Below are 14,981 nucleotides of genomic sequence, written 5' to 3'. Positions count from 1 at the left end.
TTCATGCACTGGGCCTCTAATATAAATATATATATATATATATATATATATATATATATATATATATACACACACACATACATATAAATGCCTAAGCGACCTAATGACTGGACGACCAGATGACCAACTGGTCGCTATGATGCACACTGACCACCAGGGGGCAGACACTCAATGCAGGAGCTGCCCCCTGGTGGTCAGTGTGCTCCCACAGCAGGAGCGCCACTCAGCTGACCCATGGGTGCCAAACGCCGGGCTCATGGCTAGCTAGCGCAGCTGCGTTGGTAGGAGCCTCTTTTGCCTCCGCAGCAACGCTAACGAGTAACTGCTGTCGCAGGCAGCAGCAGGTGCAGCGGGGCCAGGATGTGCAAGAGCAGTGTGGCACCTGGCCCAGGCTTGGGCTCCTCCCTGGCCACCTGCAGCTTCATACACTACTGTATCCCTCAGGGACTGCAGGCCACTGGCCTGTGGGGATCGGGCTGAAAACAGCAGTTCAACATCCCCCGAGGGGTCCCAGGTTGCAAGAGGGCCCAGGCCAGGCAGAGGTACCTACTATATGTATTTTTTTAAATTACAGCAACTACTTCAGGGAGCCCTTGACTATATTCACACTGGAGTCAGGAAGAGTAAAACTAGGAAGAACTACACATAGTTTATATATCATACACAATGGTTACAGAAAATAATAACCTGAAGCTAAGTGTCTGTAACTTGTAGTAGGAGCAATGTAGGAAAGCAGCTGGCCTGTGATGGATCTCTGAAGAAGAAAGAACTAGAGGAAACCAGAAGAGAAAGAAAATTGGACTCAATTTACTAATGAGAAAAACAGATACTTAAGAGAAAAAAGGATCTTCAAGATGCTTTTGTCTCCTTCTTTCACATCCCTGACATCTTTTAGCCTTCTTTTAATGCTGAACAATTCCAATTGCTAGATATGTATTCTTTACATAGACTCAAAATCCATTTTCTGTAAACTGTTTCTTAGCCTATAAGCTGTCCATTGAAATAATACAAAGATATTCACTTGAAAAATAACTTTGTATTTTAAATGTTGATTAAAGTGCATAAAATATTGAACTTAAATTATGGTACCTTAAGTGGTACGGCATCATATGCTGGATTTGAACATGGCAGAGTACAAGGCAGCTATGAAGTCCTTGATCTCAGTCAATATTAGCTTTATAAAAATGCTTTTTTAAAGTATTTATAAAATACTTTTAATTTCTATTGAGCACCTTCATCAAAATATCAAAGTTTAATTTTTCATAAAAAAGTATAAATAACTTAAGACTATCTGCCCTATGTGTATAGAACAAAACGAGTTAGTTAAAAGTGTTGAGTTTGAGATTATCTAACTTAGAAGGTTTTGTTTTAGTGATTTTAGGAAGAAGAAAAAGGATAGTGAAAACATGTTTTGCCTTTAGTTTTCCCTATAACTATATAACTAGTGCATTAGAGATGGGGGAGGGCAGGATAGAAGTAAAAGTTAAATAATAGCCCAGCTGGTGTGGCTCAGCAGTTGAGCATTGACTCAGGAACTAAGAGTTCACCAGTTCAATTCCTGGTCAGGGCACATGCCTGGGTTGTGGGCTCGACCCTCAGTATGGGGTGTGCAGGAGGCAGCTGATCAATGATTCTCTCTCCTCCTTGATATTTCTATCTCTCTCTCCTGCTCCATTCCTCTCTGAAATCAATAAAAAAATATATATATTTTTAAAAAGGTTAAGTAATACATGCAGTGTTGCCATACAGAGAATCAGTATTAGGTTGAAGTGCCATTTGCACATGGGTGCTAGCTAGATTGCAATATTGAAAGTGGTTTGGGGTTGGACATGAAAACATATACATTAAAACTGTCTTCTCATGAAACTCGAGGAAAAGCAATCATGAGAAACTGTGGCCAGCATGCAGTAGTTGGGAAATGTATACTAAGTCGACTTTGACAGGGGATAGATAATGTGCACTCTTTCCTCCAGCTGCCAGTCTGGTGGCACAATGGAGGGTTCTCTGGTTTATATGCTCATTTGATATCTTGAAGTTAGAGAATTGGTGAGCCATGCATTCAGAGGAAGTAATTGATATTTTAAAATATAATGAAAAATACTCTTTGGGGGAAAACCTATAGCTTTGCACTGTATGAACTCATCCATAGCTCCAGATGTGTTGCATTGTGAACTGTGTCAAGATAACAAAGTGGTGAGCAAATATAGATTGCTGACCCACCATCTGAGGCAGGCAGGGGAGGGAATTAGGGAGGACCGCCCCATCTAAATTATGTGAAAAGCTGCCCAAAATAAAAATGCTCATCTATCATGGAATCATATGCTAGTTAACAATGCTATGCTTTGTACGTATCCTGTGGCAGCTACATATAAAAAACATTAAACAAATTTTTTTTCTAAAAATTATTTTCCCCTTGCCTGCATTCTGGTAAAACTGATTATTCAGCTTTGTGAACTAAATAACATTATACAACAGATTCATTGGCAGCCATGTGTAAGCTTTAAGCACAAGCATATTTTAAAAATAGTACAGCCAAGTATTTAGTGCTTTGAGAAAAGATCTGGGTTTTACTGTTCCTGCTTTGTCTGTCCTGTATGACCTTAAGTGAAATTAATTTTATTTTTCTTTCATGATAGATATGGACTGTTCAGATGCAAAGTATTTAATATCTTTTTAATATAAAGCTTTATTGTATTCGTCTTTTTATATGTAACATTCCTATGTCCTCATTGGATACATCTTCTAGCTCAAAGTCACTTCATATGAAAATGGGAAATAAAAAAATTCATTTTCTAGCTACCTATCGAGAGAACATGGAAACATTTTGTTTTGTTTTGTTTTTGCAGAGCAAGTTGAAAAATTCCAACCTTGGCCCTAGGCTATTTCATCAAGAGCAATCTTAAGTAAAAGCTTGCTTTTCACTTTTCAAAGGTAAGATTGTCCCTGTGCTCATGCTCTGGCTTACCTAAATGAGTTGAAAATGATTTGTATGCAGTTCCCTCATTTTTCTCAACTTCTTACATGTCATCAGGTTCTAGTCCAGCTCAATGGCACTTTTGAGAGACTTAAATTTGGAAAATGGCCTAATAGTGTTGACTTCTTCATAGTAGGAGGCATGTGCATTAAAGAAAAGATGACAGCAAGCCATACAATATTTCCTCTTGTTCCTTATGAATTATGAAGGCCTTGCTAAAATCTCACCTAGATTAGCAAGAGGAAACCCTTACCTAAATGTGAAAGATAAAAGTAAAATAAATATTGACTAGTTAAAAAGAGAGGGAGAAAATAAATTAACCTAACACAGGAACTGCTTACTTAAGTAGGAATAAAAAGTGTGGAGTCACGGTCAACCATTCAGTAATGGATAATTTCTGAAGCAATTAATCTTTCTATGGAGAATGCCTCTGTGCCACAATCAATCATATCAGAAAGCCCCACATGGACAGCGGACTATAGAGAAGAGTCCTCATAGTGCCCATCAAACCTTGGCATTCGTGATTCCTCTAATGTAGCAAGAAGCCAGAAGGAACCGTGAGATGTGCTGTCAGAAAGAGATAAATCAGGGTTTTAAACTAAAATAAAAATGGGTTTAATACCTTGAATTTATGAACTATCCTATACGTGGAAGTCACTTGTTTTGTCAGCTTATCAGAGCAACCAGTTACGAATAAGACTTAATGAAAGCAACTCAGCTCCTGATGGATCACAAATTTCTAACAAACTCCGAGGCCATCATGAGATTTTCTCTGTTCTGGTCTCTGTCCTAGACCAAGAAAGTCACTGTGTGCCATATACACTACATGCGCCTGCCCACCTCTTTTCCTAAAATTGGCACCCTTTTGTGACTTCCTCACACGGAAATCGTGAAATAAAAATATATCTTTTCGGAGAATTTATGGGTAAAAGCTAGCTCACTGCCACCCAACTTAAACCGAAATTTTGTTTTCCCCACACCTGGTCCTGTGTCATCTCATCCCCCTTGGTGTGCCTCGAGCTCTTGCTGCATCTCTCAGCAGCTCACAAAACGCGGTAGAAATCTTAGTTCCTGTGAGTGGAGACTTATCACCCTGCCTACCCCTCTTCAGTTTCTGCAAGATACCTGATTCTTGGCTGAGCATGAAACTATCATCAGGAGGAAAAAAATATTTACACTATCCATGCCTCCCTCTCTTTTCCCGTGATGACTACTTTCATCCAGTCCCAATTATTCAGCTCGTATAATTCAGCACATGTTTATTGAGTACCTTCCACATGGCAAATTGACAGAAAAGAGACGAGCATCCCTGTCACAAGGGTCTATCCTGGCATGAAACTCACTATGTCCTTATTGTTTGTTTACTTGATTGACACTCTTCTTCCATTTACAGTTACCTCTGTGAGGGCAGAACAGTGTCTCTTTATCTCATTGTTGCATTTCCTGAGCCTAAATGGTATCTGGCACACATTGGGCCCTTAATAATTTTTTTGTGAATGAATAGAGGAAGGGAGGTTGCATGGAAGGAAAGAGTTTCAGCAGGCTCACCTGCTTTAAATGTCTCCTTTGATATTTTTTTAAAATACATTTTTATTGATTTCAGAGAGGAAGGGAGAGGAAGAGAGATAGAAATGTCAATGATGAGAGCAAATCATTGATTGGCTGTCTCATTCACGCCCTACACTGGGATTGAGCCCACCACCTGGGTATGTGCCCTTGACCGGGAATCGAACTTCGACCTCCTGGTTCCTAGGTCAACACTCAACCTCTGAGCCACACCAGATGGGCTTAAATTTTTTTCGGTTGAGATGTAAATACTCTATGGAAGCATCATAGGTTCTGATTAATTTAGTAACGTTTGAATATTGAACTTAAATAATGATCTCTTCAGCCTTTTTAAAATGTCCATTTATTATTTAGTTTTTTCAATAATCCTATAGGCAAGGCAGGACTATTAAGTAATTATTTCTACTATTTCAAAATAAGATCAATTAATTTAAATAAAATGTCTCCACAATAAATTTTTTGTTAATTTGATATGTGAACTAGCATGTAAAGTGTAATAGGAGGAAGGGAAAAGAGAAATCACGACAATCTTTTTTCTGCCTTCTTTCTTCTTTCTTCATTTGGTGGACAGTTAAATATTCTCCAAAAGAAGAACCACTAAAGTTCACCTCTTCCCCCACAAAGCCAAGGACTCAGTCATGTGTTGGATTTTCAATTATAACAAAATAAAGTCCATAAACTGACTTCATCCAAGTCCCCAAACCATGGTTATCAGCAGGTTGTTAATAAACAAGCTGACTCTATTTGATGGATGTGTTAAGCACACACTCATAGTGCTTTCTGAGCTAGGTGCTGGTGATGTGGGATTGTTTATTCTTGCCCTCCAGCATCTCAAATAGTTTTCTGGATTTTGAAGGAAAATAGGAGATACATGATGCTTCAATCTTTTCCCTTTTGTTTATTAAAGATATCACTAAAAGTCTCTAATGGCCTAACCAAGTAGGTTTTTAAAATGTTCTTTCCAAAAATATATGAAATACTAGAAAATATCATAAAATTTTACAATTGCCGTATCTTTGCATAGATAATAATATGGGAAATACTAATTGTTTTCGTCATGAAAATTCCTCAAAATTACTTGAATAGTTCTTAGCATAACTCAATAATGTGATTCTTCTTGTCAGGCAGGACTCATACTCATTGCTCATTACACTTACGATATTTGAGACCACATTGTCCAGTTACCTAATTTAATGTGCAGGGTGTTTGGGGCCAAAAGAAGTCTATACCCTTCTACATGGCACTTGTAACATCAGTGACCAAAGACCTATACTCTTTTGTTTAACTGTATTTTTATTTTATTTTATTTTATTTTATTTTATTTTATTTATTAATTTAATTTATTGGAATGACATTGATTCACAAACCATATAGGTTTCAAGTGTACAACTCAATAAAACATCATCTGTGCACTGCATTGTGAGCCAATCACCCCAAGCGAAGTCTCTATCTCCATCCACCCCCCTTTCCCTCTGGCTATCACCACATTGTTGCATGTGTCTATGTGTTATGTATATATGTGTGTGTTTTTGGCTAATCCCTTCACATTCTTTCATCCAGTCCCTCCTCCCTTCTCCCCTCTAACAGCTATCAGTCTGTTTCATGTATCCATGCCTCTGTTTCTATTTTGTTCCTCAGTTTATTTTGTTCATTAGATTCCATATATAGGTAAGGGCCTATACCCTTGACTGCCAAACCATGCCAGTGTTTAAAGAGGCCAGTGTTCCATTTAGAAACAGTCAGGCTGGCCATACATTTACAGTTCTACAACCTAAGTGCAGATGTTTCCACTCTTGTTGGGGCTGGGAAACCTGGCACAGGGAACAGTGAGACTCACAAAGGGAAATGGTTGCTATTTGAAGGGACTAACCCAGTAATCTGCTAATTCAAAATCAATGCTAGGGAGCAACAGCAGAAAGCCGTTAGAAAATGGGTGACTTTTCCCAGCTCCAAACACAAGAAGTCTCCTGGGCTATGAAACAGAAAATCCGGAAGTAGGCCCAGCTGTCAGTGACTACCAAGCAAAGCTTCTCTTGTAAGGCACAGCTCATCACTCTGCCTGGTCACCAATGGCCACTTTGATGGTGGCGTCACCAGCAGCAGTATCTTTACATACATCACCTGTCATTCTTCTCCCCCTACCCTCACCCGACTCCACCCAATTCACTTGTTTATTCCCAGATATACTGAAAAGATTTGACACTTGCTCCTGTGTGGTCTTTGAAATGCAAAACAAATAAACAGCAAAGGTTAAGGTTCGATAACTTTATTTGAAATCAACATGCGCAGCTGTTATAAACAGGGGAAACATTCATTTTCCTTCTTATTAACTCGATTTGAATACCAGCCATTTTGTGGATTATTTTCCAATTTGAAGTTTGAATTTTCAGTGCTTTGTGTTGTGATTTGGATATTCCTAAAAATTGAGTTTGCTTTGGTTCCTTATCACTGCATATTGGATTGTAGACAAGCTCTGTTCTGCTCTGTGGATTTAGCAGAATGCAGCCCTTCTGTCTGTAATCTGGTTTTAGTGACCTCTAGTGCCAGGAAAGTTTAATTGCTCTGTGTTATATTCATTTGGGTATATTGTCTTTTAAAACACACATATCAATATATCCCATATAAAACAAGAGAATATATCAATCTCATTTTTCTATGTGTGTGTGTGTAAGTATAGTAAGTATAGACATATGTATGCAAGGGAATCCTAATTTTTGCTCTACTAACAAGCATAAGATTTTTGTTGAGTAGACCTTGGCATTGGTTAGGACAGAATATACAAAATGCATGTTTTATTCATGAGGAACCCATATTTTTTATTTTTATACTTACAGAACCATTTTCTGGGTGAGCTATTCAAACTCATTCCACTATATTTTACATATGTGTGTTATGTTGTACTAAAAATATTTATGAGAAAACAAGTTTGTCCTGCTATATTCCCATATCTATTATAAAAAATAAAATAGAAATATCAAACTCTCAGATGCTGAAAAATGTTTTAAGTATTGGCTTTTCAAAAAGTAAGAACCTGTCAGTATTTATATCTACCTATAGATACAGTTATAAACTAATTATTTATATTACCTTGACAAATGGAAAGTGATATTTTTGTCCACACACATAAAATGTTTTACCTATTAACTAGTTTAAATCCACTTATATTTACAAAAGTAATCATTACTTGGTTATTACATTATTTAATAATACTCACAGTAAACTGAGTTGCTTTTAAATTATCCCGTCTTGCACCCATATGCAGTCTGAGTCCCACAAGATTCTTGATGACTGCAAATTATCCACATTTAACATAAACAGTTTTTTTGTTTAATTCTTTATATTTGACACTCTCTCCATTGAACTGTCCTCTGTGTAGTTCTCTCCACAATCTAATTTTGGTACTTCAAGTATTTGTCATGGTTCTCATTGAGAATAAAATATCATCTTACTATTTGACCAAATAGTGAAAATCAATAATATTGTGCAAACAGATATCATGAGTAATAGCTAAACCTAAAAGCTTGGAAATGCAGGCTTCTGGAAATATGACTTGGAAAGAATTAATCAGTATGCAATAGGGAAATGTTGAAATTTCAACACATTAGTAGAAAAATCTTTATCATCATCATCATCATCATCATCACCACCATCACCATCACCACACTGATCATTCTTTTCCTATATAAACAGTGCATAATATCCCCTCACCATCTATAAAAAGCTCTTCTCCAAGCACTGTACCTATGTATATGTCAACTTTATTGCCTTATACTTATATCCAACACAACTGAGCATTCCACTTCTATTTGATTATTTTCTTTTGTGTGTGATATTTCCTCATTACTCTCAAGGCAACATAGTATGAAAGGAGTTTAAAATCAAAAGGTTTGAATCCAAATTTATTGAAGTGGCATGCCACTCTGGGTGAATTGGATTAAGATGCTCTGAGTTCACCTTATAGATTGATGGTAGTACCATCTTAACTAGTGGAGCTCCAGAACCCCCTCTTGACTGTATTTATCTCCATGAGATGCAGTTTTGAAGTTCACTTTTTGTGTGAAGTATTATTTGGAAGGGTGTGTCAGCATGCTGCTACCTTGCTTACAGTAAAGCCTGCCACTCCTAGGCAAGATAGCATAGAGTACAGAAGTCCAAAAAAAGAGTTAAAGAAAATACAAGGCCTGAGAGAAGAAATGGGGTATGCTTTCAGCTCCAATGGGCAATTTTCAAGGGCCATTTAGTAATATCAATAACTGCCTAGAGCATGGTTTCCCATTCATTTACTGAAGAATTGCTAAGCTGGGGTCTTATTTTACTGTTTATTCATGTGTGCTCAGAAGTAGCCAAAGTGATGCTACATACATGCAACTGGTCTTCAGTGATCGCTGAGATGGCTGGTTTTCAAAAGGGCTGCAACTAATAGGGAAGAAGCCAGAGGGAAGAATGGCAAAGAAACTGCTCAAGCGATGCCTACAAAGGCTTTTTTTTATTATTATTACATTACCTGAGACCAGGTTCTGATTGGATTTTCCAGAATGAGGAGCTGGATTTTATAAATTACTCAAAGGAGACCAAAGCAAGGTTACTCACTCATAATAATCAACCTTACAAGGCAAGATATATAAACCACTACCAGTTTATTGATTTACAAATTAGTTATAGTAATTTCTTATTTGTTATCCAAAGCACCTTCTTCCTCATATCAAGACATTTGAGAAAATAAAATGTTATTTCATTTACATTTGTGTTTGCATTTACCCATGTATTCATTGAGTGTCTGCAGAGCATTGTGGTAGGTAAAAATTGCACTGGTTAAAAGGTAGCTATACCCCTTGCCTTTTGATAGCATTCAGTTCTTTCATAAATATAGATAAGTAAATATATTATGACAACAAAAAGTGAAAACGCTGTGATATGTGTATAAATGAAAGGTTTTGCCAAACTATTCATGGGTTCTAAAGAGATTTATTCCTAGATATATCCTAGAGAGATTTCTAAATTACAAAGATCAAATCTAACAGTAGTGATCATAATAAAGCGTTGTAATTGGTAACCTTTACTAAATGCTTGCTACGAACTACTTTACACACATCATAGCATTGAACTTATTGAACTTCACAACCTTCTGGTATCTGATACTGTCATTATTCAACTGGTCTCACCTTAAAAAGAATCACTGCCTGAAAATTACTTCTCCTTTGATCTGCACATTAAAAGTTCCCCCTCTATTCCAGCAGTTAGCGTATATAAGTCTGCAGAAATATCTAACGAATGAACATCAGTTCATTAAAAGATCAAGAATTAAAAACAATGAGAATAAATAAAAAACAGAAAAATTACGTTTTTGGTAGAAATGACCTGCATTAAAAGAAATGCTACTAAAAACTCTTTAACATTATCTGTTAGCATTTAATATTACACGTAGGATATCGGATACTGGTCTATCTCTCCTCTTTCTGTGACTGAGATCCTCCCCCTATGCTCTTCTCTTGTGTTTTATTTTTTGTTTGTTTGTTTTGGTGAGTATAGGTAAAGTGTAGATCAAAAGTATGAGGTTTAGTATCAACCAAAAGTTTTTTAGTGCTCCACTAAATAAAAAGCTACTTAAAATTGTGGGAACCATGAAATTTTACTTAATCTCTCTAATTCTTACTTTTCTCATCAACAAAATGGGAATAATGACAGTATCAGATACCAGAAGGTTGTGAAGTTCAATAAGCTCTATATGACCAATGACCAGAAACCGATTCATTATCTTGAAACTAACAAATAATGAGAGAACATTATTCTCCCCTTCACATATTCCCATAACTCTGGGTAGCCAAAGAAAGAGTATCTCTTTGTAAGGAAAATGTGTTTTTATAATTGTGTTTCAGTTAATACATTAAAGTAAAGTGATAGAATTCAAATACCACTATTTTGCACTTATGGTGAATAAATGGATCTGCGATGAGCATTGATGACTAACATCACAGGAGAGAGAATTAGGTACTATGTGCCGCCTGGTGGCAGAACAGGACTTCGTCTACAATCTTGTCAAAGGAGATAAGCCTGAGTCTGATCAAAAAGGAAATGGAGTGGGCATAGGAACGTGTTAAAGAGTTTGTACTATTTAGAAGTCTAGACTGAGAAACTCATTAAGCTAAGTGGCCTTTGCTCTTTAACAGAAATCTGTAAGAGAAAGGAAGAGATGGGGGATTAAACTGTAGATTAAAAGAACCCTAAAAGACATATACAGTTTCTTTAAGTGGAAAAGACTAAACTGTAGAGTTTAAAATGCATACTTGGGTGATAAAAAACACAAAGGAATTCGAGGAAGTGGTCACTATAAAAATTAGCACAGTGGTTATTTTTTTAAAGAGAAGGCGGAGAGGCTGACCTGTATTGTACTTAACACAACAGAATAAACAGTGAGGTAGATAATATCTTTAAAGATGGAGACACTGACCTGTTGGCAGTTACACACCAGGTGAAATTTGTAATTGGAACTTAGCTCTTTACTTTCCCCAAACCCCTCTCTTCCATCCTTTCTTCTTTCCTTCTTGTTGTACTTCCCTCTCTCCCCCCCCCCCCGCTTTTTTTTTGTAGTTTAGCTATTTTTACAAATGCATCTAAAATCATAATAGTTCCCTGTATCAGGGTACAGTTGTAAATAGGGCAATTTTAAAAGGAAATATATATTAATGGCTGTTTAAAAGTCACTTATGTTTGTGTCTACGCCAGTTTAGGAAAGCTAATTCTGTTTAGTTTTCTAAGCTCTCACGCTGCATTTTAGATAGCAAGAAAGCCACTAACTGACATGTGGGGGAAGATAATTTTAAAAATCTTCTCCTAACTCAGAAATTCTCTCCACAAAGGCAGAGAGCAGAGAAAGAAAAGAGTTGTGCTATTGAGCAAGCATTAAACCAGAATGTGAGGAACATCACAGGCAGCCTTTTAAGAGATTGCAAAGACCCAAAGGAATCGTACCTTTTTATTTATTTTTTCTTTATGACAAGTATCAATAATCAGTAAAACAAATTTTCCTGCTATTTTTACTACCCATTTTCAAAACTTTTCAGGCTACTATTTTTAAATTGAATTTATTTGGCTGACATTAGTTAATAAAATTATGTAGGTTTTAGGTATAAAATTCCATAATACATCGCCTATATATTGTATTGTGTGTTTACCACCCAAAGTCAAATCACCATTCTACCTCCCCACAGCCCCCTTTCCCTCTGGAAATCACCATGCTGTTGTCTGTATTTATGAGGGGTTTTGTTTTTGTTTCTGCTTAATCCTTTCACCTTACCTTTTTGGATAACCAAGCAGATAACAAACCATCACATAGGTGTTTTCAAGATAAACAATAACTAGTCCTCAACTAGGAGACTTGACAGCACAATTTGTCACACACAATTCATCCTAACTTCACTGAGTGATAGGGTGACCACCTGTGTCAGCTTATTGGATTTATCTAGAAGGAGGAGCAATCCCCATACCTATGAAAGGAGGTACTTTTACAACTGAGAGTAAGGAACCCACCAAAGTTAAGCTTCCCCTCCCACAGAAACTGGGATAGAGAGGTGCTAGTTTCCTTAATGTTTAAGTTTCAAAAAATGACTCTCAGGTCTGTGAGGAAAACTTCCTGGGTTATAAAACTGACAAATGACCTATCTAGTTTTCAAAATGATTTATAGACACTTCAAAGTACTTATAACTGGAAAATATTATAAAGGAAATGCTCAAAGAAAAAGAAAGGGGGGGGGAAGCTCTTATTTTCAGCAGGAAGAATTAAGCCCTTTATTTTTAATTTGTATTTGTCCTTATTCATATAAGAGTATCACTGTTAGAGGTTATTTTTCCTAAGGGTATCACAGAAAAATACCATTTTTTCTTTGACCAGATTGAGCCATGATAATATTATCTTCTTTCGACTGTCAGTAATGAAATATATATAATTCTGAGAGATGGTTCTTTCCTTATGTGCCTGTAATTAGCATATATATTCTCCCCAACCCCACCCCCACATGAACCTACCCTTTTTCCTGTTAAATTTTAAATTCCTCAAGGGCAAGGACAATGTTAACTTTTCTTTTGTATCCCCTCAAGGCATCTAGTGCAATCTTTTTATGCTCAGTGGGTGCTCAATAACTGTTATTGGTATTGGGCACAGGGCTACTGCTATAAATAGACAATTTTGCTTGAGAAATGTCTAAAACCTATTTCTCCTGTCATTTTCTTATTCCTCTATATAATTTATTGGTTTTTCAAAGACTGTGCCTGTGTAAAGTTTAGCTACATAAAATACAAATTTTAATAAGCCTTTAAGGAGAGAAAAAATCAACTTAAGTTTTGTTTTACTTTTTTGAGTTTTTTAATTGAAAATCTTGCTTCCCTTTCTTTGACTGAGGAAAGATACCTGTTAATAACTCCTAGTGATGGTTGATATCTGGGATGACTTGGGTAGACCAAACGATTTCAATAATTTGTTGAACAAATTCAGGGTAGAGTAGCTATTTAGGAGCCTCCACTTATTCATAGGATGAGTAGTATACTTACTAATTATAGGTTTATAAGGTAATCCCTTTCAGTAACTATTATTTAAATGTTTGCTTTGCTAAAAGACATATTCTCTTCTGATTTAACTTATATTCAGTCTCTGTATCATAAATCCAATTATTTCTTCCAGAAACAAAAATATTTCTGTTGGAATTTCCTTACAGATCAAGAACATTTAATACTGTTGAGGGCAGCTTCTATTGTTTTATAACCTAGAACAAGAGAAATTCTAAATAAATGTCTCAAATTTATCAGTGCAAGTTGTAGACGATAGTCTTTATTAGACAGGATAGTAGTTCTTACAGCAAGGTCTGACCCTATGTTGTATCCCTTTCCCATTGTTCTTTTATATTTGTGGAGAATGCAGATTATAGAAGAAACAGTGTTGCACTCCACTGTGGGACCCAGGTAGGGACAACAGCAAACAAACAGAACTCTTATCTCAGTATTACTTGAGCCTCCAGACTCTGGACTGCTGTCACTAGTTCACGTTGCCTGGCTGTCCAGGAACCCTCACATATTTTATGAACAATATTCCCTTTAGGGGTCTACCCTGGAGCCCTGCTTATCTTCCACCTTCTGCTCTTATCTGCTTTCTATAAAATAAAGTTACAGAGGACAGTTTTACTATATTCAAAATGTCTTCTCTTTTTTCCATCTTCCTTGACATAGCATCCAAGGAGCAGCTGGGAGCAGAAAGATTCAAATAAGCAATCAATCACAATCACAGTCAGGGAGTCTCTCCCCCAGTAGTGCATGTTTTGTTGACATGCTATCAGAGCCCTTCACACTTGACTGCTAGGCCATGAAAACAATTACTGGGTCACTAACAGAAACTGAAAAAAAAAAAAAAAAGGTCCCTAAATATTGCTAGAGCTGAAGCATCCTGAAAAAGAAAATGTGGTTCAATGGGACTCATGGAAATCACACAATGCTCTGCAAAGGCCGCATATCTGAGGGAAGGGAAAGAACATATTTCTTAGATTTGAGGTCAGTCTTAATTTTGGGTGATTAGTAATATCCATTGATAACTTAGGATTTCCTTGGAATCTCACTATATTGGTAGTAAATAGATCTAGTGAGGAAGCATTATTGCATAAATACAAGTTAAGGATGTCATCTATCCTTGGTGTTCTTATTTTCTGGGTTGGTATATAAACATAGCATTAAGTCATAGGAAAACAGAGGCTCAGGGAAAGGGTGATTTGCCATTTGCAGATGTACTCTATAATTTCCTGAAACCATGCAGATGGTGAGGAGTGAATAGCAGAGGAAAATGCATGGAGCCAGGATATTAAGAAGAGAATATGCATTGCTTAAAATTTCCCCATAATGTTGCTCAGAGGGTGGATGACAGTTGTGAACCAAAATGGGTAAGGTCAGATTTCACAGTGCCATATTAGCCTAATATATAAAAGCCCAGGGTTGTAACGACCCATCATGACTGAAGGCTGACCAACCTGGAAGTCCTTCAGTCCCGCTGCAGCCTGGCGACCCAGCACAGACTGCCCAGGGGGCTGAGACCCAGAGAGAGAGGCAGGGTCTGATCCGCAGCCTCAGTGGCAGCTGTTGATCAGTACTTGTCTCTCTCTTTGTCTCCCTCTTTCTTTTCAGGCTTCGCCAGCAGCTGGGCCTTTCTTTCTCCCCCAGCCTCCACAGGGGCGGCTGTTCAGCCCTGCCTCTCTGATCAGGCCCAGAGATAGGCCCGGAGATGCAGACTGGCATAGGAACTGACCAATCAGAACCAAATGTGAGTGCTGTGAAGAACCAATGGCTATCTAGGAGGTGGATCTTCTGATGCTGACTGGCATAGAAACTGACCAATCAGAACCAAATTGGCCAGCAGAGGAGGGCAGTTGGGGGCAAGATCAGGCCGGCAGGGGAGGGCAGTTGGGGG

The 14,981-nt window shown here is 37.3% G+C and overlaps 1 protein-coding gene across 3 annotated transcripts in view; it reads left to right on the top strand.

Moving 5' to 3' along the window:
- The window catches only part of LINGO2 (leucine rich repeat and Ig domain containing 2), a 1,208,426-nt gene that overhangs the window by 453,094 nt on the left and 740,351 nt on the right, over window positions 1-14,981 (top strand). For 2 of the 3 annotated variants that reach the window (XM_070400856.1, XM_070400857.1), the window contains exon 3: window positions 2,847-2,931. The exons of the other annotated variant lie outside the window; for it this stretch is intronic. The gene's annotated coding sequence lies outside the window, so the exon portion shown is untranslated. The remainder of the gene's footprint in view (window positions 1-2,846; window positions 2,932-14,981) is intronic. 3 annotated transcript variants of the gene reach the window in all.

The sequence above is a fragment of the Myotis yumanensis genome, unplaced genomic scaffold (genome assembly GCF_028538775.1).
Source record: "Myotis yumanensis isolate MYYU_CA2020_CCGP unplaced genomic scaffold, mMyoYum1.0.hap1 SCAF_21, whole genome shotgun sequence".
In the NCBI taxonomy this organism is placed as follows: Eukaryota; Metazoa; Chordata; class Mammalia; order Chiroptera; family Vespertilionidae; genus Myotis; species Myotis yumanensis.
This window is presented reverse-complemented; position numbering and strand designations above follow the sequence as displayed.